The 23434-nt window shown below is 39.7% G+C and overlaps 1 protein-coding gene across 11 annotated transcripts in view; it reads right to left on the reverse strand.

The window, feature by feature from the left end:
* The window catches only part of LOC114651997 (teneurin-3), an 898351-nt gene that overhangs the window by 704767 nt on the left and 170150 nt on the right, over positions 1-23434 (reverse strand). For 10 of the 11 annotated variants that reach the window (XM_051927721.1, XM_051927718.1, XM_051927716.1 and 7 more), the window contains exon 2: positions 11034-11122. The exons of the other annotated variant lie outside the window; for it this stretch is intronic. The gene's annotated coding sequence lies outside the window, so the exon portion shown is untranslated. The remainder of the gene's footprint in view (positions 1-11033; positions 11123-23434) is intronic. 11 annotated transcript variants of the gene reach the window in all.

A 23434-nucleotide genomic window follows, 5' to 3' on the forward strand; every position in this document is an offset into this window, starting at 1 on the left:
ATTGGTGCTTGGGACTGTGTTGTGGCTGGAGGGATTACGCGGAAGACGTGCCCTCCAGCTGAAGAAAAATAAGTCTTTTGGTTTATACGTGCCTCCCGTGTCAAATCTGTGCCGGGTCAGGCACAATAAAGCGCCTTATATATATTATATATACAGTATATATATATATATATATATATATATATATATATATATATATATATATATATATATATATATATATATATACATACACACAGTGGAACCTCGGTTTGCAAGTAACTTGGTTTTGCAAGACGAGCTAAAATTTTTAATACATTTTGACTTCATAAACGAGCAAGGTCTTGCAATACAAGTAGTATGTACAGTATACGCTTTGTCTGCTGACCGTCATGTGATCACAACTGAGCTGCTGGTTCTTCTCTCTCTCTCTCTTGCTGCGGGATTGTGGGCAATCGTCTCCTATTCTTCGTCTGAGTCGGCGTGCCTCACTCACATAGTCAACATCTGTACAAGCGTATATTATTTACTACAGCATTGTGACTCTGTGTGTGTGTGTGTGTGCGTGTGCTGTGACATGCGAGTCTCCGTCTTGCACCCCAAAACACGAAGCTGAGTCTCAGTACTTTAGCATCACAAGCTTTATTCAGCTTGAAACAGCAACAGCACGGTTATTTATTGTAGTGGGATCTGCCACTCTCCTATACACAGACACAGCAGTCAGGCAGGGTCGTGGCCAAGTAATACTGTGCCCTGTGCATTTATAATGTTCCTTGTTCCTTGTATCACCCATCGACGGCAGGTGCTTATAGCATGTCCGTGATCTTTTCGGATTCACTTTTACAGGGAAATGCTACAGCGCTGGGAGACTGCGATTGCTTTGGGACGCTCTTCCGTGTGTCGTCCTGTTGGGTGGAATACAACAAGAGTTTAGAAACTCACTCACACCAGCCATGATTCTTTTCAAAGGTAAAGTGCAGGTTAATTTGTTTTATGTATTTTTACTTTATATTTTGTATTAATCATTTTTATATGAATAGTTTTGGGTTGTGGAACGAATCATCTGAGTTTCCATTATTTCTTATGGGGAAATTCGCTTTGATACACGAGTGCTTTGGACTGCGAGCACGTTTCCGGAACGAATTATGCATGCAAACCGAGGTTCCACTGTATATTTATATCTATAACATCCTAAGCCTAAAAGTGCAATGATTTTATGTGATGTTTTTATGTCACTTTTTTGTCACGTATTAAATCAGGCTTATTTTAAAACCTATATTATATATATTTGATATCATTCTTTTCAGAATATATCAAACTTTAATGTGATGTTGTTAGATGTTCAGATTCTTATTCCGTTTTTAAATTATAAACTAAAATATCAAGAAAGTCGTGGTTTTTAATATCAAGAAAGTCAAAGTCAATTAAAAAAAAATTACAGTATCTATTCAGAACACCAGTGTTTGTATTTAGGTGATTTAGTTAGCTAAAGGTCGAGTTATGATGACCCATTGCATAGCACTTTACTTTTCACGTGACTTTTCCTTTTATTTTAATGAGTCATTTAAAAAAAAAAATGTATCTATAAGAATGTCAGTTAAAACATCATTTATTTAGTCTCTTATAAAATACTCATCGAGCATAGTGGTCCTCAGTTTAAATGGGAATACTCCAATCGGTAAGAAAGTAAATATTTTATTCTCATTTCATGATTTTACTAAATAATAATTAATTTTTTTTTTATAAATTTGACCCCAGAAAAACAAAGAGGGCAAGTTGAATAAAATCGTGTAATAATAATAATAAGAAAAAGAAACAAGATTAACCACTTGTGCATCAAGGCTGTAATTATGTTGAGAATACAACAAACCATAACATTCGCAAACTCGCCTAACCCAAATCAGGGACACAGTAGGCCAAAATCATTCCCAAAAGGAAACATTTCTAGATGTGATACCAGTTTATTAAAAGGTTGTAAAAAGAATAGTGGTATAGTACTTACTGATTTAGCAATACTGCTTCACAGCTGTAAAGCGCATGGTTAAATCCTGGTCTAATCTTTACTCACATGGAGTCTCACTTTCTCTAGAAGCCCACATTTTCTCATTTATTTTTTTCTTTTTTTGAGCATTCCAATTTTCTTCTGACATGTTAGGCTGTTTCTTACCAAAGCTAAACTGCCCTCTATGAGAGAATGTGAGTGTATGTTAAAGTGTGCCCTCTTACGACTGGTGCTGCATTCATTATTATTTCCTACTTTTGCCCAGTGCTATGGATAGTTGTGATTTTATAATACAAGAAAACAATTTGGAAAATGAATGAATGAATGTCCCCTCCTCGAACCACCACCTTATCGTGGTGGAGGGGTTTGCGTGTCCCAGTGATCCTAGGAGCTCTGTTGTCCGGGGCTTTATGCCCCTGGTAGGGCCACCCAAGGCAAACTGGTCCTAGGTGAAGGATGAGACAAAGTGCAGTTCAGCAGACCTTCTATGATGAATAAAAAATTTGGACGGCGTTTTCCCTTGCCTGGACGCGGGTCACCGGGCCCCGTTCTGGAGTCAGGCCTGGAGATGGGGGTCGATGGCGAGCACCTGGTGGCCGGGCTTGCACCCATGGGGCTCGGCTAGGCACAGCCCGAATAGGCAACGTGGGTCCCCCTTCCCATGGGCTCACCACCTATGGGAGGGGCCAAGGAGGTCGGGTGCAGTGTGAGTTGGGTGGTGGCCGAAGGCAGGGAACTTGGCGGTCCGATCCTCGGCTACAGAAGCTGGCGTAGAATGTCACCTCTCTGAAGGGGAAGGAGCCTGAGCTAGTGCGCGAGGTCGAGATGTTCCAGCTAGATATAGTCGGGCTCACCTCGACACACAGCTTGGACTCTAGAACCAATCTCCTTGAGAGGGGCTGGACTCTCTACCACTCTAGAGTTGCCCCCGGTGAGAGGCGCCAAGCGGGTGTGGGCATACTTATTGCCCCCTGACTTAGAGCCTGTACATTGGGGTTTACCCCAGTGGACAAGGGGGTAGCGTCCCTACGCCTTTGGGTGGGTCCTAACTGTTGTTTGTGCATATGCACCAAACAGCAGTTTGGAGTACCCACCCTTTTTGGAGTCCCTGGAGGGGGTGCTAAAGGGCATACCTTCTGGGGACTCCCTCGTACTGCTGGGAGACTTCAATGCTCACGTGGCCAATGACAGTGAAACCTGGAAGGGCGTGATTGGGAGGAATGGCCTCCCCTATCTGAACCCGAGTGGTGTTTTGTTATTGGACTTCTGTGCTCATCACGGATTGTCCATAACGAACACCATGTTCAAGCATAGGGGTGTTCTGCTGGGAACGTCTGGCAGAGTCCCCTGTCAGAAGTAGCTTCAACTCCCACCTCCAGCAGAACTTTGACCACGTCCCGAGGGAGGTGGGGGACATGGAGTCCGAATGGGCCATGTTCCGTGCCTTTATTGTTGAGGCGGCTGACCGGAGCTGTGGCCGTAAGGTGGTCGGTGCCTGTCGTGGCGGCAATCCCCGAACCCACTGGTGGACACCGGCAGTGAGGGATGCTGTCAAGCTGAAGAAGGAGTCCTTGTCTTGTTGGACTCTGGAGGCAGCTAATAGGTACCAGCAGGCCAAGCAGAATGCAGCTTTGGTGGTTGCTGAGGCAAAAACTCGGGCATGGGAGGAGTTTGGGGAGGCCATGGAGAACGACTTTCGGACAGCTTCGAGGAGATGCTGGTCCACCGTCCGGTGTCTCAGGAGGGGGAAGCAGTGCAGTGCCAACACTGTATATGGTGGGGATGGTGCGCTGCTGACCTCAACTCGGGACGTTGTGGGTTGGTGGGGGGAGTACTTCGAAGACCTCCTCAATCCCACTAACATGCCTTCCAATGAGGAAGCAGAGCCTGGGGACTCGGAGGTGGGCTCCCCCATCTCTGGGACTGAGGTCACCGAGGTGGTCAAAAAACTCCTTGGTGACAGGGCCCCAGGGGTGGATGAGATACGCCCGGAGTTCCTCAAGGCTCTGGATGTTGTAGGACTGTCTTGGTTGACACGTCTCTGCAACATCGCATGGACATCGGGGACAGTGCCTCTGGATTGGCAGACCGGGGTGGTGGTTCCCCTCTTTAAGAAGGGGGACCAGAGGGTGTGTTCCAACTACAGAGCGTTCACACTCCTTAGCGTCCCTGGAAAACTCTATTCGGTGGGTTCTGGAGAGGAGGGTCCGTCAAATAGTTGAACATCGGATTCAGGAGGAACAGTGTGGTTTTCGTCCTGGTCGCGGAACAGTGGACCAGCTCTACACCCTTAGCAGGGTCCTGGAGGGTGCATGGGAGTTTGCCCAACCAGTCTACATGTGTTTTGTGGACTTGGAAAAGGCATTCAACCGTGTCCCTCGGGGAATCTTGTTGGGGGTGCTCCGGGAGTATGGGGTACCGGAGCCCCTGATAAGGGCTGTTTGGTCCCTGTACAACCGGTGTCAGAGCTTGGTCCGCATTGCCGGCATAAAGTCGAACCCATTTCCAGTGAGAGTTGGACTCCGCCAGGGCTGCCCTTTGTCACCGATTCTGTTCATAATGAATTTCCCCTTGGGATTGATAAAGTATTGCGGTGGGCTTGTGCCCTGCCCGGGGTATGTTTCCTGCCTTGCACCCTGTATTGGCTGGGATTGGCTCCAGCAGACCCCCGTGACCCTGTAGTTAGGATATAGCGGGTTGGATAATGGATGGATGGATTAATAAAGTATCTGTCTATCTATCTATCTATAACTTTTATGGACAGAATTTCTAGGCGCAGCCAGGATGTTGAGGGGGTCCGGTTTGGTGGACTCAGGATTGGGTCACTGCTTTTTGCAGATGTTGTCGTCCTGTTTACTTCATCAGGCTGTGATCTTCAGCTCTCTCTGGATTGGTTTGCAGCTGAGTGTGAAGCGGCTGGGATGGGATTCAGCACCTCCAAATCCAAGACCATGGTCCTCAGCTGGAAAAGGGTGGAAGGTCCTGTCACGGTTGGGAGTGAGATCCTGCCCCAGGTGGAGGAGTTCAAGTATCTCGGGGTCTTGTTCATGAGTGAGGGAAGAATGGAGCGTGAGATCGACAGGTGGATCGGTGCGGCGTCCGCAGTGATGAAGGCTCTGCATCGATCTGTCATGGTGAAAAAGGAGCTGAGCCATAAGGCAAAGCTCTCAATTTACCAGTCGATCTATGTTCCTACCCTCACCTATGGTCATGAGCTATGGGTAGCGACCGAAAGAACAAGACCGCGAATACAAGCGGCTGAAATGAGTTTCCTCCGCAGGGTGTCTGGGCTTTCCCTTAAAGATAGGGTGAGAAGCTCAGTCATCTGGGAGGGGCTCAGAGTAGAGCCGCTGCTCCTCGGCATCGAGAGGAGTCAGATGAGGTGGCTCTGGCATCTGATCAGGATGCCTCCTGGACGCCTCCCTGGTGAGGTGTTCCGGGCACGTCCAACCGGGAGAAGGCCCCGGGGAAGACCCAGGACACGCTGGAGGGACTATGTCTCCCGGCTGGCCTGGGAACGCCTCGGGATTCTCCCGGAAGAGCTAGAAGAAGTGGCCGGGGAGAGGGAAGTCTGGGCATCTCTGCTCAAGCTGCTGCCCCCGCGACCCGACCTTGGATAAGCGGAAGAACATGGATGGATGGATGGATGGATGAATGAATGAATGAATGTAACAATGTGGTTCTTTAACAAACTGGCAGATATATTGGCCACTTAACTGCTTCACGATAATACAGTTTCACTGCATTATTGCAACAGCAGTGACAAAAAAAATAGACACAGGGAAAACTGAATAGTGCATAAAATAGTGCATTAACAGCTTGAAAATAAAATTATTCATAACTTGAAACAATGCTAAAAATTCACACTGCAATTTACAAAAAACAAAATCTGACCATATATGCAGATAATCTGGATGTAGTCAGGTTCCTGCAGTTGAAGCCTGCAACTAAGAAAGCTCTCCCTCTCCCGAATCTAGCCTTAGGATAAAGGTAGCATGTTGTTGTACTTCATTTCATCACATCTCCAGCATACAAGAGGTCTGTTTAGCAGGGACACAGTCATCACTCATGTAGCACTCTAGGTAAAACTGATGACAGATGATGAGTCTACCACCAAGTATTCTGATCTGAAGACAGTGTGCATTACTTCAGCAGTTTAAAGTGGATTGATTTTATTGGTAGCTCAAATTCTTCCTCTGGCATGTACGACATGTCGGAGAGATCTAACAAAAGATGTGTACCTTTCTCATTTGACAGCTTTCCAATTGATGACTGCATTTTGTCATGAATGCAAAAAGATACTATAACCATCACCCTCTTTAAATTTCTGGGTTATAAATGGTCATGCAAACTTTAGGAATAACAACACAGTGTTTTAGAATTATGATGCTTTTGGAAACTTGTGAAATTTGGTCAATTTGAAATAAGGATAATACTACTGCAGTACTTGGATACTTTAATGAGAGGTAGAAATAGGATTCACTATTTTTTATAAAAACAGTTGTGAAATGTAGGACAGGTAACAGTTCCTCAAGGAAGCACAACTGAAAATATCACTAAGTTACAAATGCAAAGACTGCAAAGTACTGCTGCCATGACACATCTCAGATATCGTTCACACATTTTACAAAAAACCTTGTCACTCAAAAAATAACATGAAATATTACTTGATACTACAGACCAGGGAAATCATTAATTTCTTAGGGTATTTTGTGTTGGATTTCATAAACTGGTATCATACATTGATGTGCATTTTAAACAAATAGCTGATGTTTTAAATTTTTTTGTGATGAAAATACAATATTTAGTGGGATTGTTCTATCACATCCACCCTAGAGCCCAGATTTGAGCCCCTGAGATTTCCACCGGTTTGAAGCCCTCCAAGATACCATACATGGGAAAAGGCTTGGAAGGGATGACAACATTATTGAAGAAAGGCTGGCACTAACATCCAGTGTTATTTCCTACCTTGTACCCATTGTTGCTGGGATAGGCTACTCACAGTACTGAACTAGATTAAAGAATAACTTTGGTATTTAAGTTTTTTTTTTTTTGATAATTAAAATTGTGCTTATAATTGAAGCATTTTGCATTAATTAAAAAAAGTACCACGCCAGTTAAATTTTTTCTATGAGGCATCAATGCAAAGGTGAAAAGAAAAGCCTTAAACCACAAGAACAGACGCAGTATTGTCTAAATCTATAAAAAATGCTTCACTTCAGAGCACAATTTTCTGTGGCTAATTAATGTATACCATGACTGTGAAAAATTGAAGTTATCCTTTAAACAGGTTTGAGAACATATTCACGTATGTTGTAGGTAAGTAGGCTGTCACACTAAGTGGATATCACTAAGGCATGGGTATTGCCCATTAACTGTAATCACTTAGCTGACTTTACTGGTGATGAATTGTTGCTTTTAATGCACTTGTCCTCATAGATGTTATGTCTATTTCACTGGAAATAATTAGCATAATATTATGCTTACTCTTCTGTTATCCAACCAAGTTCAACTTATGCTACTCTAACAGTAATCAAGGAAGAAATTGACAAGCCATGAGTCATCGTCAAAATCACCTGAAAAGACCAGTATATATAGGATTCTATATGGTTTGATTTTACTAGAAACATATTCAATATTGTCAATTAACGGATGTAAAACTAATAATCTTTATAAGACAAATCTACATGTGTATACTGACAAAGATCATATAGAGCAATCAGACCCTGTCCTAACAGCCATCATGGAGAGGACACCTGACCACTGGGAACATTAAAGCGCATATTCACAGCTGAACCAATTTAAAGTCACCAATCAATCTTTGGAATTTGGGAAGCACTTTCAGGAATTCTGAATCAGACAAATAGAGAACAGGCAGACTTCACAAGCGGGTGCTCCATGCAAAAATAAAAGTAAGTCCTGTGAGCTGTAAACCAGCTGCTTACCACTACATCAGATCAAAGCATTAACATAAAATATATTTGGAGTAGTAAATGTCTTTTTGTGTTACTTAATAAGTAATTAAAACAATAGATTGTTACAAAACATTCTCAAGATTTAAATTTCTACAAAACCAAACGTGAATATCAGAATTTTAAAAAGTTGGTTTGGAGAGGTTAACTTCTGCTTGCCAATAGTTATCATCAAAAAGTTTGTTTTAATCTGTGTGTAAAATGTAATCAGAGTGGTTATTCTATTACCATAGCACTGATGTGATTGGATTTCTGCAAGTCTTTTAATCCTTAAGCACCATGATTGCTCTTCTATTACCTTTTGCTAATCCTCCATAGCCTAGAGCTGTGAACACTGAAACCAGGCTTGGGACTGCAGCATCACTGTGCCACCGTGCTACACATATTTAATTAAAAAACTAGTATGATGTGGTCATTCATAAAAATGAACAGCGGTTTTCCCATACTATACCCATGTAGAGACTGACTATGTGTACTTCAATTTGAAAATATATCTGATTTTTTTTTTAATTACCTAATTCTGAATTGGGAGTGTACCTATATTATTAGCATAAAAAGATCAACTTCCAAGTTTGTTGATTTAAGAAGGAATGATTAGCTTTACATCCTAAATAAGGTCTGGAAGCTTTTTATAGCCATGTTTCATGATATTGCTGAAGTACACCCACAGCTGCTAAAACATAAAGATAAAAAAAAAAGTGATAATAAGACTAAGTGTCATTATATGTTCACAACCAGGAACAACCTTTTTATATGTTAATGGAAAAAACAAGAATTTTCTATATAGTATATCTTCAAAAAAGGTATACCAGTTGAATACAATTTTGGGGCTTTTTATATTAATGATGCCTAATTGTGCACAACGAATCCCTTAAACAGGATGTTATTTTGCTTGTTGCAAACAGCAACAGTACATAAAATGCCTGCTAAAGTTTTACTTAAATACAAGTCTGGTGGTTATATATTATTATGTAAAATACCACAAACAACAATTTAAGGCAGAATCTAAAGAAACTGATACTATGCAACTCAAAAAGAAATGCAATATTATTCTTCTGGTAATATTAAGATCAGTAATTAATTTCAGGGTATAACTTTAGCTCTGCAGATAAATTCACTTTAAAGTTTATGCAGAATAGACAAAGTAGTGTATCACATTATGGTACTCTGGCAATGAAGAAGAAAATGTAAGAATTGGATAATTTTAAAGGAATCTAATCATATTAAAAAGAAAAAAGTCTCACATTAGCAACCATCCTATGCATGTAAGCACCGAGACTAATGTACAATATAGTATATAAAGTTATTGATACCAGTGCAGTCCAAATATGACATGTTTTAAACTAGCAGAGAATCCACCTGCACTAACCAGCAGCCCCTACTCCTCTTTCCATTACAGTACAAAACAACAACTGCAAACTTCAAGTGGAATATGAGCTGGCCCAGTCCTGCTCACTATGAATGACAGGGATCAAAAGATTTACACTAGATTTAAAGTGTTATAGCTTAGGGTGTGTTTATTATTGCTTCAGGTCAGCCTTACGGCTTATTAACTGAGTCACCTATCCTGTCTTGACTTGTGGGTTATTTTCTCAAGATAAACATAGTTATACCCCAGTTCATCAATAATCTTCCCTTTAGTATTTCTGCTTGTGTCTGTTCCATTTCATCATAAATGGTGCCCAGAAAAATACTGCTTAAAATGTGTATAACCATTTTTCTTAATTTATAGCAGGATCATTGTTTCAAGTGTCACACTCCAGGTTTTGTAGCCAATATCTGTCAGACTTGCGTGTGTGATCCTGAAAAAATAGCTGCATCCATATATTTCATGTAATTCACAGAGGAGTGCCAAATTCCCCTGCCATTCTCAACACATGCAATATAGTGTTTTTTGATACATTTTTTTATATAGTCTATCATATCAATGAACATCAAAAGTCTATTTACTAAGCAATTAAACAGCATCTAATATCAAAAGTACCATTGAATGGGAGCTACTATATAAACTGTAGCTAGGAAAAAGATCAAAACTTCAGAGTGGCTCACTGGTTAGTGCTAGAGCCTCACAATTCCAGGATCCTCGAAAGTTGTCTTTATAGGGTTTGAATGCTCTGCATGTGTTCACATGAATTTTCCCTAATTGCCCTACTTTTCTCACATATCAATAATACATAGATATATAAGGGTTCTTGCCAAATCTAACCTACAACAGACCGGCCCCCTGTCTAAGCTTGGTTTAACTTGTGTCCCATGTTGCCAAAACATGTCTATTGCCCCATGCAACTCTATAATTCAAGGAGTTCATTCAGAAGATGAATGAATATTAAATACTAAAAGAAGAACATTATACTGTAGCTAAGGTTTTATTGTGCTTACTTACTTAGTGCACTCATAATGGAACTATATTCTGGGTTTTGGAATATCTACTTCTGTAAGGTATATTAAAATTAATACACAGGATAATGAGATTTGATTGACAAGCTGAACAAAACAAAAAAGGCCCTAATAAGTGATGTATAGGAGTGGCACAGTAGATACCACTGCTACCTTCAAGTTCCAGAGCCTTGTGTTCTAATCCTGGGTATTTTCACATTCTCCTAGTCTCCTAGTAAAGTCATGGGTTTAACTGTTATATCCCAAAGACATGCCTATTAGGCTAACTGGAAAACTGTGGGTGTGAAAATGAGTGTACTCTATGAAGAACTGGTACCCCATCCAGTGCTGATTCCTACCTTGTGTGTAATGCTTGCTACATCTGTATTTATGGGAATGAATCATGTTTCCCTTTTATTCTTTATGACTAGCAAATTAAATACAAGCTAAATTCAGCAGGTTATATAAAAATAAAGAGTCAAAGCAAAGACCTTCTTTGAAATTTATTATGATTACTAAGTATAAATTCATGTAGAGAGGTGCAATCTGATTAAAAGGCATATTTCATATACAGTATTCCAGTAAAGAGTTACAGGCCTTTATACTACCTAAGAATTTGTTTTCTTTTTTTTCTTTTCTTTTTTTTATAGCTTGTTGATAATTGTGAAGACAACAGTTCAAAAAATGCTTGGATGACAACATACTGTTTGCAAGAGTGGGAGGCTGGTGGTCCATCCAGGATTGGCTTCTGCTTTGTGTCTGATGATACCATGCTACAGTAGGTTCTGGCACCCTAAAATCAGATTAAGCAGAAACAATAAGTGGATGGATGGACACTATGGGACAGCGAAAAGTTGTACTAATATCTGATTTTGATACATTTTATTAATCTTAAGTATTTATGCATCACAAACTAACATTTTGCAATTTTTTATCTTAAGTTCTTACTAGCTCTCGTAGACAACCAATTCTGCTCTTTTATGTGAATCCTGACTCACTTCAGTTTGCATAGCAATAATATATTAGAACAACAGAAACTTTTAGTTGAGAAAAGTCCATTCTGCCCAACATAGTTCGCCAATCTCACTCAAGCAATTCCTCCAAAACAAGCTTTGAATTTAAAGTCCTACTGTCTGCCACAGTAACTTGTTCCAAGTATTTATGGCTCAATGTATGAATGGATGTGTGAAATTTACCCTTAATATTTTTGTGCAAAATTTAATTAAGTCTCCAGTGGTGCCCCTATGTTCTTATTGAACTTGTTTTAATGTAAGCCTGGACCTACTGTACTAATTACTTCAAAAATTGTAAAAACTTCAACCATGTCTCCTCTTAACCTCCATTTGCCTAAACTAAGAAAAGTTCAACTACTTTCATGTTTCATCATAACTCATACCCTGCAGAATCAGCCTAGTCTCTCTTCACTGGACTTTTTCTAGAGCTTCTATGTCTTCTTTGTAGTCTGCAGACCAAAACTGCATGCAGTGCTCCCAGTGAGGCCTCACCAGTGCGTTAAAAAGTTTAAGCATAACCTCCTATGACTTGTGCGCTACACATCATGCTATATAACCTAACATTCTGCTAGCCTTCTTAATTAATGGTTTCTATGCACTGTCTGGAAGTTAATAGTGATGAGCTCTTTACAACTTTACATTTATAGTAACTTGTAATAAATTTATTTTGCAACAAATCTGCCCAAACCTTAATGCTATTGAAGTCCATCTGTAATAATTCAATATATTCTAGATTATCTGCCAATCCACCTATTTTGGTATAATCTGAAAATGTTGCCAACTTGTTGTTTATATTCCTATCCAGATCATTTATTGATTAATTTATTTTATATATATATACAGTGCATCCGGAAAGTACTCACAGCGCATCACTTTTTCCACATTTTGTTATGTTACAGCTTTATTCCAAAATGGATTAAATTCATTTTTTTCCTCAGAATTCTACACACAACACCCCATAATGACAATGTGAAAAAAGTTTACTTGAGGTTTTTGCAAATTTATTAAAAATAAAAAAACTGAGAAATCACATGTACATAAGTATTCACAGCCTTTGCTCAATACTTTGTCGATGCACCTTTGGCAGCAATTACAGCCTCAAGTCTTTTTGACTATAATGCCACAAGCTTGGCACACCTATCCTTGGCCAGTTTCGCCCATTCCTCTTTGCAGCACCTCTCAAGCTCCATCAGGTTGGATGGGAAGCATCGGTGCACAGCCATTTTAAGATCTCTCCAGAGATGTTCAATCAGATTCAAGTCTGAGCTCTGGCTGGGCCACTCAAGGACCTTCACAGAGTTGTCCTGAAGCCACTCCTTTGATATCTTGGTTGCGTGGTTAGGGTCGTTGTCCTGCTGAAAGATGAACCGTCACCCCAGTCTGATGTCAAGAGCACTCTGGAGCAGGTTTTCATCCAGGATGTCTCTGTACATTGCTGCAATCATCTTTCCCTTTATCCTGACTAGTCTCCCAGTTCCTGCCGCTGAAAAACATCCCCACAGCATGATGCTGCCACCACAATGCTTCACTGTAGGGATGGTGCCAGGTTTCCTCCAAACATGACGCCTGGCATTCACACCAGAGTTCAATCTTTGTCTCATCAGACCTGAGAATTTTCTTTCTCATGGTCTGAGAGTCCTTCAGGTGCCTTTTGGCAAACTCCAGGCGGGCTGCCATGTGCCTTTTACTAAGGAGTGGCTTCCGTCTGGCCGCTCTACCATACAGGCCTGATTGGTGGATTGCTGCAGAGCTGGTTGTCCTTCTGGAAGGTTCTCCTCTCTCCACAGAGGACCTCTGGAGCTCTGACAGAGTGACCATCGGGTTCTTGTTCACCTCCCTGACAAAGGCCCTTCTCCCCAGATCTCTCAGTTTAGCTGGCTGGCCAGCTCTAGGAAGAGTCCTGGTGGTTTCGAACTTCTTCCACTTATGGATGATGGAGGCCACTGTGCTCATTGGGACCTTCAAAGCAGCAGAAATGTTTCTGTAACCATCCCCAGATTTGTGCCTCGAGACAATCCTGTCTTGGAGGTCTACAGACAATTCCTTTGACTTCATGCTTGGTTTGTGCTTTGACATGAACTGTCAACTGTGGGACCTTATATAGACAGGTGTGTCCTTTCCAAATCATGTCCAGTCAAATGAATTTACCACAGGTGGACTCCAATTAAGCTGCAGAAACATCTCAAGGATGATCAGGGGAAACAGGATGCACCTGAGCTCAATTTCGAACTTCATGGCAAAGGCTGTGAATACTTATGTACATGTGCTTTCTCAATTTTTTTATTTTTAATAAATTTGCAAAAATCTCAAGTAAACTTTTTTCACATTGTCATTATGGGGTGTTGTGTGTAGAATTCTGAGGAAAAAAAATGAATTTAATCCATTTTGGAATAAGGCTGTAACATAACAAAATGTGGAAAAAGTGAAGTGCTGTGAATACTTTCCGGATGCACTGTATATACATATATATATATATATATATTTTTTTTTAAAACAGCAGCGGTCTCAGCACTGACCCATAAGAGACATCTCTCATTAATTAACATCAGTCAGTTCTGATTTCTAGCACCTTAACCCTCAGCTACCTATGTTTTAGCAAATTTTGCACCAATCTACACACTACACCCTGAATTCCCACTTCTTTTAGTTTGATGCCCAACCCCTCATGCGAGTCTTTATAAAATATTTTCTGAAAATAAGGATAAATTATATCATATGCACTCTGATTGAATGTTTTTCTTACTTTCTCACAGAATTCTAGCATATTAGTAAAACACCACCTCTCCCATCTGAACCCATGCTGACTGCTCCAAAAAACTCTTGTAACATGTTGCTCAATCTTCTCCTTAACAATTCCTTCCATAATTTTACTGGCCTATAGTTACTACCCAGTCACCCTTTTATATAATGAAATAATATTTGATATGTTCTAGTTCTTAGGAATTTCCCTTGTGTAAAATGACTTTTGAAAAATATGAACCAAGAGTTTATATCTAACTTCCTTTAAGCACTTGAGGATACATGTTACCTGGTCAGGTGATCTGTTAGATTCTAGCCGATTTAACCTAAACAGTACATCTTCTAAATGCTGATTTCCAAACTTACTACCTGCTTGAAAGCTGTAACAAAGACCGAAGGACTGGATGGGATGTGAAGTGGTATCATTGATTCATCTGTTGAAGAACTGTGTCAAGTTAGTAGATGAAAAGCAAGGGGAAGAATTTATAAAATTATTAATTGAATAAAATTGGTTTTAAATATATTAGGTTTCTGTAACATTTAAGATAGTGTTTTTCATTTTAAAATAATCATCATTTTATAGAGGAGGAAAGCTTCTCTATCATTCCCTTGTAAAAACACCCATGAAGAGAATAAAATGAGCTAAACCAATGAAATCCTCATTTTAGAGCCTAGAGCTAACAGTCTAGACAATTATCTTCTCACAGCCCTGCCTATTTGCAGCATCTCAGTGCCGGCTATCGCTTGGTGCCCTTTCTTGATCCTTCGTACTGGTGCCAACATTCCAACTGCTCTGTTCAACTGGGTGAGCTCCGCGGGGCTATAAATTGCCGAGAGCCAGAGTGGCAACTATAGACTGAAAATGAAACACACCAGAGGGGCACAAGAAATGTGACAAAGTACTGCTTTCTGTATTTTCAGAAACAGAACTTTAGATTTTTTTTTTTTTTTTTTTTTTAACTTTAGTTTCTTATTTTAAGCTGTATGACAATCCAACGTGGCTCTGATTATATTCTTATTTACCCAGCCAGAGGTGGAAATTAAAACCACTGTCACATCTAGATAATGTTCCTTGTGTATCTTGCCATTGTTCACTTTGTGAGGATGAGTGAATGCAGTTGCACATGCCAACCCCCTTGTCGGCTCATTTATTTCATTGCTGACATTACTTTCAACACACTGAGAGGAAATAAGGAAACTCTAACTTAAAGAGGCTACCAGGCTGGGTAGATTTACTGTTTCATTGAAACTTGTTCTCCTTATTTATTTTTCTTTGATATAGTATATCTTTTCTATCATTTTTGTTTTTAAAAACTCAATAAAGATCCAGTTATTGAACTTGCTTTGACCTTACAAGATAACAGATAAATTCAGGCGGGCGAGGGCTGGGGAGTCCAACTAATACAAATCTAAGAAAATGGGTGTGCTGACCAAAAGACTGAGGAACATTACTAGGAACCCATGGCTGTCTTTATTAATTGAATCCACTTCCTAGCATGGCAACATTATGCAAGTCTTTTATTAAAGAAGTAAAAGGCCAACACTACTTAAAGGGAGCAGGTCACATTTACCTGAAAGGGCTGTACAGAACATGTTACTCTCACAGTGGGGATTCTAATAAATAATAACAATAATAATGATAAAGCATTTTACTCATATAGTATCCTTTCTATGCTTTCCTATTTCAAATTCTGAAAAAGGTGTCATTTCACTTGACTTCTCATTAAATTCTGTAAAATAAATTAAACATTGCTATACACAATAAAAGTTAAAGAAACTAATAGAAAAAATCATTGTATATAAGTATAGCTTAGTGTAGGATGCTTCTGGTAGGAAATGCACAAAGCTGATCACATCTTAATATTGAAGAATTAAATTCTCAAAAATACACCTACTAACCGAATAACTCCCTTAGACCCTGCAGACACATTGGAGCTCCTTCAGAAATTACTTCAGGGATGTGGATTTACCAACAACAGCTGCTGTGAGGCCTTCAATAACAATCAGCAAAGTATTGTACAAATGCAGTTGCACTTGTCCTGTCCTTTATACTGACATTTAAGCAAAAAGCTTTTCTTTTATTGCATTGCTGCGCTAATCAAAACACAGAGTGCACAATTTTTTACCCCAGGCTGTTATGCACAGTAGATCTAGCCAGAAATCTTAATCATTTCATTAACTTCTTTTTCTAAATGTATAACTAAAGCTTATGCTACCTCTACTGTAATAATCTTACGATGAATGTAATTTCACTATATGAAACAGTATCACACTAAACAGGAGGGATGACACGCATGGCACATTTTTAGGAGCAAGTCTACCAAAGAATAATTAAGGATTTGTACAGTATGTATGCCTCCAAATTAACAATTTGCTTCCAATCCCATGTTGGTTCTGCGGAATTAAAAGAAACAGCATGAGCAGGTCCTAAAGTTGTGGGGAGTCCATAAGCAGCAGTAATAACACAATAAAAGATGTGAATGCCTTGTGGCATAAGGAAGTGTCACTAAACGATCTGTTGAAAGGGATAGTTTAGAAGGAGAGAAATAAGTTGTTAGAGGTTCTGACTGTGAAGGAGGCTAAGCCAGACTTGATCTCGTTGCATATTAAACCTGAGGGACATACTGGGAGCAAGTGCTGTTTAGAAGTGAAAAAGAAAATAAGCCCATGGAAGGAGTCTGATTGGAAATGTTGCCACTATTGAGCATAGTCCATTAAAGGTTTCTCTCTCTCTGCTGGAAGTATCTCCTTCACTTTAAGTGTACTAGGTACATTTAAACGTTGCAAAGAGGTGGCTATGAATGGCAACTCCAGGCACATGTTTGTGGAACAGGTCAGTACAGAAAGCTAGCTACTTCAGTAATGCAGAGCACCTACAAATAACTATAAAAGGAGACACTGTGTGTGGGATGGAAGAAATGAAAAGAAAAAGAAAGAACAGTATGCTTTTCAGTGGAGATAAGCATCTCTACATCCACTGTGTGAGGTATTGCAGACAAAAAAGGCATACGGTTTTTAATTGTTCACTCTGTGTTTATATTTTGATCCTGTGTTCCTAGTTCCCACTTGCCTACACATGAGCTGCAGACAGTAAACAACAAACAAAACTTCTAGTTAAAGCTGCCACTTTTGGAAAATATGAGGAACAAGCACTGGTGTTACATAGGCCACACACCTTGTTCCTATATCAAATAATCACACTTATAGCATATATGCTGTATGTATCAATACACATGCATATATACTGTATTGCTACAAGACGCTCGGAATCCATCTTAAAAATGTATTTTCTCCCTGCCCAGGGTTTCAAAAAAAAAAAAAAATCTTGCATGGGCTTCATCCACTACCATTAGCAAGCCTGTTAGAAACACCATGAGAATAACTGCAATTTTTCTTAAGTGGCTATCATATGTCAAAAGGGGTTGACAGCCAGAAAATATGGAAGGAAGAGCAGTCAAAAACAATCAGCTGGTAAAGCTTACTTACCCAATAAATACTTGTTGCTATAGAGAAATTGCTGTCAAACGTATCTTTCTTCACGGATGTTTCCTTATGTTAAGTAGTAATGTAATTTATGTATTTCCTTAAAACCATGCATGTTTAATAATATTGTGATGTTTGGAGAGCATGTTAAAACTTTTACACTTCCATTTAAGAAAACCATTTAATTTGTATTTTGTGGATCATTATTTTGGTTTAAAACAACACTTAGAAGCCTTTAAATAAGCTTTCTGTCATTAGCAAAATACAGAAAACCAGTAGAAACTCAACAATTGTAGTAGCTTTTCAGTTGACACAAATGTGTCTCTATTTCAGAACTGATTTTTGCTACTTATACACCAATTAGGGCTGGTTCCTGTCTTTATGCTGATGTCACAGAAATATGTTCCAGTCCCACATAATTCATTTATCCATTGATTGCCAATCCCAATTTCTGGTCACAGTGAGATGATGCCTATCTTCACATGACAGGACAGAATGATGGACAAAACATTGAATGGAACTGCAGTTCATCATGGTTCAAATACCATCATAACTACCCAGAGAAAACCATCCAACCTCCTGTATAGCAGTGGCTCAGCTGGGATTTGAACCCAGTGATCTAGAGCAGTGGTCCCCAACCTTTTTGACAGCAAGGACCACTTTATTAGATGCAAATTTTTCCACGGACCGGTCGGTTTGGGGGGTTGGTTGGGGGGGGGGGCAGTTTTATACACAATTTACATAACATTTCTATTGTTATTAAAGTTATTAAGCAGTTCGCATACGTTTGCAATCTGAGATTTTTCTTCTTTTTTTGCATATAACAAAGACATATGCTTTACATTTGCCAATCCAACAGATTGCACATCACAAACATTAACACTGCAATCTTTTTTTCGTGTCTGCCGTTTCTATAGGAGGGTGACAATAATTCGTTCAAGCATTTCAAGGTCACTTCGTTGTAATGAAAGCATCTGTTGAATGTACTTTGTAGTAACGTGATTTCTATAGACTCGTGTCATATGGGGAAACTGTCGGAACCGTAACAATACTTTGTTGTAATAGTCTCTCACCTCGGCCTCTCTCCTCTCTCTGCACCGCTGCAAAGCCCCGCCTGCCAAGCGTTCTGAAAAGTCTGAGTGAGTCGCCGTTGCCGGCAGTTCTCTCGCAGCCCGGCTGTCAGACGGCTGCGGACCGGTAGTGGGCCGCGGACCGGGGGTTGAAGACCCCTGATCTAGAGTAGCGAGGCAGCAACACCTGCTGCCACAACACTCCCACCTTAATTTGGATTAAGCTTGTTCATGTAACAGATGGAACAATTTTCTCCTTAATGTCTAGCACGGCTCCTGAAAGATATTGGCATGATGTTTGCCATTAAATGCTTCATTGTTATTGAGGAGAATGTTTGCCTTGACTGCAGAATTTTTCAACACTGTCTGAATTGTTTTTTGATATGTAATGACTTGGTAGGCTTCTGCCTGCCAATTTGATTCTTGTCCTTCTTCTGTTTGGGGAATTAAGGAAATTATGATCAAGTATAATCCATCATTGTCAGCAGTTTCTGGAACTCTACTGTATAATGGATGTTTCTGTGCTGCTGCTTTCAAAAGGGGTCAATCCAGTTATTAGCTTTTACATAACATACAATTCTACGTAAACAAATTCAGGGTCGTTCTGGGGGTGATTAGGAGGTTGCAGCCTATAGGCCAGTTTATACGTCACCCTCAGAATGCTTACACGCATGCATCATGGCTGCCAAACGTTCCCTGCGTTCATTTAACATGTCCTCAGAAATTAAGACCGGGTTTATACTTCACGTGACAACGCGCTCCAGGGGACGCTTCTGCTACACAAGTGTTGCACCGTTTGTACTTGCAAATCTAGATGATTCCACCAGGTGGCAGTGCGAGATATCATCACAGTGATAAAACGTTCAGCTTCTCTGTGTTGTGAATTGCCCGAAACATCCATTAAATTCCGAGGACACCTTGCCACAATACCTCTGAAAAGGACGGATATTTAATGATTACATCCATCAATCTAAGGATGCGCCCATTCCAGCATGCATCGTGCACAAGGCAGAAACAATCCCTGGACAGGCCATCATTTCATCGCAAGGTGAATACAAGAGCACACATACACTAGCATCGCTAAATCCCCAAACCTGCATGACCTTGGAAGGAAGCTGGACCACACTGTGGAAACCCACCAGGAAAACATGTAAACTCCAGGCAGGGAACACCAGGAATGTGACACTGTGTAGCCCCCACAAGTGTAATTATTAACAGCATTCATTAATTATTTAAATGAAGTTAATGATTTATCTGTAAAATGTAATACGTGCTCAGAGGACGCATCAAATGAACACTAGGCTACCGTGATGCAGGAGTGTATGCGTTCTGAGTGCTAATGCAATATGTGCGCGAGTAGGAGTGCCAGCAGAAAATCGGGGTGCACAGTGTGTTCATGTTGGAAAATGACCTCAGTCTCGGTTTACTATCAACATGTGACAGGAACCCACTTTACTGATCCTACAGGATCAATGTGTGTGCTTCAATGTTTGATCAATGGTTCGAAGTGTGAGAAGCAAAATGCTGACATACAAATGTATTCATGGTGCTTTTCTTTTCAAGCATTGCATATTCCCTATCATAACAACATACATTTTAAAGGTCTCACATAACATCTTCGTATCACCTTCGCAACAGTATCAGAATGTATGGAAGCATATTTGAGCCAGAGGGAAAAATCAAAAAATGCAGACACAGTGAAAAGGTCTATTCTGTGATTAAAACTGAAATTTTGACTTTAATCTCGAAATTTCCACTTTAATCTCATATTTTATTTTGTCATTAAAGTAGACCGTTGTAAATGTCATCTTAGAAACAACCCAGCTGTTAACCGCTACGTTCTTCTGTGGCTTCCTCTTGCTCTGACGGCAGGCAGAAATTGCCACACAGAACACATCAAATTTATGATATTCCAGGTCTCTGCACATTTAGAATCCTTATACTTGATGTCCCTTTCATGATGAAATACATTAAAGTATATATATTAAATTTTACAGATAAATCATTAACGTCACTTAAATAATGAATACTGTTAATAATTATACATGTAGGGGTGGCAAGGTGGCGGAGCAGTAGCACTGCCTACCTCATAACGAGTCACATCCCTGGTGTTCCCTGCCTGGTGTCTGCAAGTTTTCCTGGTGGGTTTCCACAGTGTGCTCCGGTTTCCTTCCAAGGACATTGAGGTCTGGGGATGCTAAAATACGCTAGTGTATGTGTGTGCTTATATTCACCTTGCGATGAGCTGATGCCCTGTCCATGGATTATTTCTGCCCGATGCTTGCTGGAATGGGCATATCCCTGGATTGCTGGAGGTGATCATTTAAACATCCATCCTTTTCAGAGATATTGTGGCACGGTGTCTTTGGAATTTAATGGATGCTTTGAGCAATTCAAAACACAACGAAGCCAAACATTGTTTTCTCTCTGTGATATTTCACACAGCAACCCAATGGAATCCTTCAGATTTACATAAAGTACGAGTGCAAGTATAAACAGTACACCGCTTCCGTAGCAGTAGCATCTACAGGTGCACGTATTGCGTCATATGAAGTATAAACCCGGGCTATCCCAGCACAAGGCAAGAACAGTCCTGAACAGAATGCCAGTACATTACAGGGCCTCTCACACACATTTAGGCCAATTTAGAGTCATCAAATAACCTAATCTCTGTGTGTTAAGGAATGTGAGAAAAATAATCTACATGTACACTGGGAGAATGTGAAAACCCTACACAGACAATAGCCAGACTTGGGATTCAATCCCAGAATGCTAGCTCTAGGAAGAAACAGCACTTCACTGTACTATGATGTTTATGTGTACATACATTTTAAATAAAAGGCAACTCCATGTGGTTCCATGACACAGTGTTCCCTGGAGGCTCCAGGAATTTACAGGACATCACGTCTGGAGTCAGGAAACATGCTGAGGTGAAAGGTAAGAGAATCACTAAGAAAGTGACAAGGAGGTTATTTAAAATGTTATTTAAATGGTCTTTTGCTTTATCTAGTAGGACAAACCACCTGCCTAAATAGAGAGGGGAATGAATGTAAACATAGCAAAACCCAGTGAGGATACACTTACCCACACCCCAGTTAAACAAAATAACAATTACAACATAGTAATAAGTTAGATAATTGGATACTGGTTTTTGTGGGTCAGTATAATCCATAAAGGTTACCTGTAATGTTTTAGTGTGAATACTGCCCACAGTTGCATTTAATTTAGGTTTAAAATAGATGTACGTGCGGGTTTAGAGTTAGACAATACGCTATATTGCTTAAATTTCCTATGTAACTGTTGAACTTTTTACCTTTCAAGAACTGTTCTTTAGTGATTTAATATTTCTGCCACAGAACTGATTTTACATTTCATGTTAAAAGAAAACATGTCTTTGAATTTTTAAAGAAAGATGTTTTCCAATTGCTGCCATCAGCTTAATAATATGAAACAAAGCACAATCTTTGCAAAACTTTATTAATCTCATAAATAATTTAAGCAGTTCAAATTCAGTATAATGGCTCAATTTGGTTTAAGTCATTCATAGCTACAGCAAATGTCTTGGCTAACAAAGTACTGTACTCAGGCATGTCTGAATATGATCATCTTGATTACACATTCCTGTGCCAAGGCTTTCTTTTGCATCACACACTATGTTATTAAACAGCATCATAAATTTGAACCCAAAAAACTCTATGTGGGTCTCTGGATAGTAAGTTGGGGTATGCAAAAAATGACAAATTTCTAATACAAGAAACTGGACATGGCAAATAAAGCACTAAAAGAAAGAATATCAAAAATATTAAAGTAGCCAAAAAGAACTCACACAGGCTGTGTAAACTTACAGAAATTTAACATATCAGGATACAGGGGGAATAAGTCGTGATGCATGTATTTAATCATTCTGTTGCAAACTCTAATTTTCAGCATGCAGGAAATATAATCATATTTTGTGAATTTCATTGCTGTGCAAAACCAGGCCCACAGGGAATGCATGTGCTGCCCAGTCAGGACTTCTTAAGGAGACTGTAGATATCTAATTTGGTTATGATATTCAATTTACTATTATGTTGTGGGTCAGATGTTGAATTTCTCAGATCTATTCACACACTGTTTTCTGGCAGAGGCAAAGTTAAGTAAATAAACAGCTGGTGTGGTACAACATAAATATTGCTGTCAAACATTTCCCTTAACTGCAGATGTTTACATAATTCTCATATTGGCAGACTTATCTCTTTTTAAGAAAATAAATGCACCATTTACTCGCCATTAATGTAGGCAGGCTACAGAGTGTCTTTTGTTTTTTTCTTTCACTGTGCTACTTTGATTTAGATTATGTCAGAAAGATTGTTTATGGACAAAAATGATAAAGAATGCCATAAAGTGAGCTGACAAATCAAGTTCACATCAAGACACAGAAAATCGCATTTTATTAAATCTCACCAACTGTGCTGCAATGAAATGATTTGTTTAACAACAGACGTTACCATGTGGCCAACATTTTTCTTATTGTCTACAAAGTGTAAATTATTTTGGGGTAAAAAATAAGCCATAATATTGGCAGTCAGTGAAAAGACCATTGAATATTTTCCTCAGTGACAGGTTTTGATCACATCTTTTGCCCTAATAACAAACAGCCTGCTTCTCTTCAGTTTTCTGTTAAGCTGCAAAAATAGCAAACAAGTAGGCAGTTTAAGAGAATGATCAGGCAGACTGATGTTCACCTTGTTTTTCCTGGAAGCAGTCTAGCACATATCCCTTCAGACAAATGATGAGAAACTCTCTAACAGCAAAGACCTT

The sequence above is a fragment of the Erpetoichthys calabaricus genome, chromosome 5, assembly GCF_900747795.2.
Source record: "Erpetoichthys calabaricus chromosome 5, fErpCal1.3, whole genome shotgun sequence".
Taxonomy (NCBI): domain Eukaryota; kingdom Metazoa; phylum Chordata; class Cladistia; order Polypteriformes; family Polypteridae; genus Erpetoichthys; species Erpetoichthys calabaricus.